The sequence below is a fragment of the Myotis brandtii genome, unplaced genomic scaffold, assembly GCF_000412655.1.
Source record: "Myotis brandtii unplaced genomic scaffold, ASM41265v1 scaffold540, whole genome shotgun sequence".
NCBI lineage: Eukaryota > Metazoa > Chordata > Mammalia > Chiroptera > Vespertilionidae > Myotis > Myotis brandtii.
The window spans coordinates 629,380-633,891 of record NW_005369990.1 but is presented as its reverse complement, the minus strand read 5'-3'; the positions used below and the strand labels follow the sequence as shown (position 1 = coordinate 633,891).

Below are 4,512 nucleotides of genomic sequence, written 5' to 3'. Positions count from 1 at the left end.
TGGCTCCTGGATCTCCAAGTCAACCACTGTGTGGGTCCACCCAGCAGGAGCTACAGCGATATCAACAGATTTCTCCTCTTTGTTTGGAATTTGGAAGTTTTGGAGCTCTCTGACACAGCTGCAGTTTGTTGGGATAGGCTGCAAAAACGCAGGTGGTTCCTTGCACCACTGGCACAGCTTGGGCGGGGATGTAAATTGAGTGGGGCAGGGTCTCAGAGAATCACCAGGGCGGAGCAAACAGCAATGGTTGTCGTCAGCATCTCCGCGACTCCGACTCCGCGTCTCTGCGTCCCCAAGTCCCACGCCCCCACGGCAACAACGCTCCCTGCGAGCAGCTCTGCGAGAAAGCCACCCTCGCTTTCCAACCTGCTGCAAGACAGTCCAGTTTCTCCCCGTAGGAGTCTGGGACCTCAGAATCTCGCCTTAAACAAGCTCAGTGCATTCGAGAGCTTGTCTCCCCTTCCGATTGAAAAAAAAACGCGCATCCAGGTGCAGCCCGCCTTGCGCGTGCCTTCGTACCTCTGTTCTTGGCGCCTCTGCAGTCTCAACGCGCTTCTTTTTTTCCTTCTAGTTGTAGAACTTCCACTCGGCCAGCTTTCCCGTGGTTCTGGATGATAGCTGTTTTGTCTTATAGTTGTAATTTCAGTGTTGTTGTGGGAGGCAGCACGCACAGGTTTATACCTTACGCCGCCATCTTGGTTCCCCCCTCAAAAGAATTTTTTTGGAATGTTGAGGACTTCAAACCTGTTCCAGAGTGCTGGATACCAGCGAAGGAAATTGAACAATTAAATGGAAATCCGATGCCTGATGAAAATGGACACATTCCTGGGTGGGTACCAGTGGAGAAAAACAACAAGCAGTATTGCTGGCATTCCTCTGTAGTTAATTATGAATTTGAAATAGCCCTGGTACTGAAGCTTCATCCTGATGATTCTGGTCTTTTGGAAATTACTGCAGTGCCACTATCAGACCTCTTAGAACAGACACTGGAGCTAATAGGAACAAATATTAATGGAAACCCATATGGGTTAGGAAGCAAGAAGCATCTGTTACAACTTCTTATACCACATGGAGCATTTCAAATAAGAAATCTACCTCCCTTGGAGCACAGTGATCTGTTGTCCTGGCTTGAAGGTTGCGGAGAGGGTAAAATTGAAGGAATAGCATGGCATTGCAATGATGGCTGTTTAATCAAGGTCCATCGCCATCATCTTGGTTTATGCTGGCCAATTCCAGATACTTACATGAATTCAAAACCGGTTATTATGAACTTGAACAAACATGACTATGCTTTTGATACTGTCTATTTAATCATTTTTCAAAAATAGATCAACAGAAATTTAGTAGGCTCAAAGATATAATACTCCATGAATGGACTGGAAATGTAATTAAAAACCAGCTTTATTGTTGTTATATTTGAATCTTGAATAATATGCCATGTGTAAAAGGTGAAAATATCTCAAGGTTCCTATTTATTGTTCAGTGACTAATGGAGAAATAAGTCTTCTAGCATTTGAAGAAATGAATTTTCCAGTTGGAACTATCTAGTCAAAGTCTTATTTAGAATCAGCAAATGAATTTTAACCTCTGGATTTAAAAATGTAAGTAATAGTAAGCTCCCCAGCTTGTACAAAGGGTTGGATTCTGTCCACTATAACTGAGTAGTAATTTAAAGACAACAATGAAACCAACAATTTTGGATCATTTACTTTCAAAATTAAATACTTTAAGCTGAGTTTAATTTAATCTTGCTTGACATTTAACAATATATATACATATATATACACACACATATATATATACAAGTTATAAATACATATAAGATATAAGAACCATGACACATAAAATAGGTAATAAGAATATAAAACCCCAATTTTAAATGTTAAAATTGTTATTCTCATATTTAAAAACTTAAAACATTATGAATGTACAGAAGTTCACTATAGCTCATTGCCTACTTGATAGTCATAACTTACTTTAAAAATCTTCAAATATATACTTTTCTAATGTGTTAAAAATTTCATACAACTTTATTTACTAACATTTCAAATTCAGGTAAAGGTACAGGGTATTGGAAAGAATATCATGTAGGTCAGAGACTTGTAAATAGTTAAATCAAAACTGTAATTATAGCTGGCCCTTAATAAGTGGGGAAATTGACAGGACTTCCCTCTTCATCTTCAAACTGTTCAGAAGCAGCAACAAGACTAATTAATTCAACTCCAAATTGTTCAGAAAGTTTTTTTAACTTCTCTTCTAAAAGAATATATTTTTTTCACTTCTTCTTTGTAGTTATACTTCAGATCTTCAATTTCTTCAAAAAATGACGGATCAACATTTTCCAGTTCTTCAGCTTTTTTATTTCCTCCTAGTAGAAACATATTGTCTTTAAAAGACATCAATAAGTATATAATACACTTCTTAGGTTTAAACTAAAGAGATTTGATTATAAACGAGCACCAAAGTAACCTGAATAGCAAATATAAAGATTAAAGTATTAAGATTTTGTTAATAAGATTTTATTGTGCAGTATAAGTAACTAACTTGTTAAATGCCACATCAAATGACCTGTTCTGTAGTTATGTCCTTAGTCTTTGACTAAAATTTATTAGCTCTTAAATTAGAGGGGGATTTCATCTTTCTCCAAAAGCATACTTTCAGATACTCAGTGAGGCAAGCAAAAAGACATGGCTATTCACAGCATTAAAGTTGTTTGGTTAATATTCTTTAGCTTAGGCTTCATTTATATTTTCTTTACAAATATGTAATTTGTAATGAATAATGGTCAATTTCTTATAAATATATTTATGATCAGGGAAATTCTAGGGCTTCTTGCCTGGCTAAGAGCCATGCATCTAGTGAAGAGGCAATTTGAGCTTTAGAATAGCCAACAATCACTAGTTAACTTTCTTATCGTGTTCTTTTCTATTTACAGATTCTTGAAAGACATAAAGCATAGCAAATATCTTTTTTAAGGGAGGGGAACTATTCCTAAAAAGATTTTCAAAAGGAAATAAAAGACACTGTTTGCAATGTGACCAAAAACTTAAGAAAATATTAAAATGAGCTCTATATTTGTGACAATTAAAAAATAAATTTACTCTTTAATCCTAAAAATAAAATAAAATAAAAAGTAGTAGTCGCCCAGCCAGTGTGACTCAGTGGTTGAGCATCGACCTATGACCCAGGAGGTCACTGTTCGATTCCCGGTCAGGGCATGTGCCCAGTTTGTGGGCTCGGTCCCCAGTGTGGGGCGTGTAGGAGGCAGCTGAATGATGATTCTCTCTCATCATTGATGTTTGTATCTCTCTCTCCCCCTTCCTCTCTGAAATCAACAAAATATTTTTTTAAAAAGTAATACTCAATGAATTCTACAAAATCCTAAAAGAAAATGTAAATGGGCCAGCTGCAGCAAGTGACCTGTGTGATCTCTTTGGCTTTTCCATGCCCTGTCCAGGGAACTCTTGGGTCCGGAGCTCCTGTCTGCGCCTGTGTGGTCACTGGCATGTGGCTGTGGAAGGACCAAGGGACCTTTTGGGTTCCTTCTTCCTGCTGCTGCTGCTGCTGCTGTTGCTGCAATGCCTGCCTCTTCACTGGTAGCCTCTATGTCCTGCTCTGTATCTTTAGCTTTGAACCTGTGCCTCCCCCAGGGCCCTGCAGGTGCTCAGCCTGGGACCACATTCCACCATTACCAAAAAAATATCTAGGTCTTCCAAACCTCTACTGTGTCCTAGGTCCTAACCCTACCTGTCTCCTTAGTGTTTGCATTAAAGCTCCCTAAGAGTGAGTCTTATCTACAAACACCCCCTCTATGTTGGCTTTTTTCCTGTTGTATTTACACATTATAGACTTCTTATCTTTAAGAAACCTCTCATTCCCTTTCTCCCTCTGTCCTTATATCTCTTGTCCACATTTGCCATGCCCACTTTCTTGTCCATCTTTCTTTCCATTCTCTCCAGTTAATTCAACTACTGCTATTCCCCCACAGACCCCAATAACTTTCTTGTCATCAAATCCAGTGGATATCTTAAAGCCCTCTCTCCAATGTTAGACATTGCTATCTTTCTATCTTCAGATTTTCTTCCTACCTGTGACCTTTCCTTTTCAGACTTCTTTCCAACCATACTTCTGTACCTTCTCCCAATTTCCACATTCTCTCTCATCTCAGACCCTTCGGATAGAATGTTACCTTCCTGCCTATAGAATAACTAGAGGCCTGGTGCACAAAAATTTGTGCACTCGGGGGGAGGGGAAGGGGGGGTCCCTCAGCCCGGCCTGTGCCCTCTCGCAGTCTGGGACCCCTCAGGAGATAACGACCTGCTGGCTTAGGCCCGCTCCCGGGTGGCAAAGGGCAGGCCCAATCCCTCAGTGCAGCCCCTGGTTGGGCTCAGAGCAGGGCCGATTGGGGAGTTGGGGCGCCGCCCCTGTCATGCACAGAGCAGGGCGGATCGGGAGGTTGCGATGCCACCCTCAGTCACACTCAGGGTGGGGCCGATTGGGGGGTTGGGGCAC

At 40.6% G+C, this 4,512-nt stretch overlaps 1 pseudogene; it reads left to right on the top strand.

Annotated features, from left to right (window-relative positions):
* Positions 1-2,943, top strand: part of LOC102255729 — a 4,609-nt pseudogene extending 1,666 nt beyond the window's left edge.
* Positions 2,944-4,512: the final 1,569 nt, after the last annotated feature.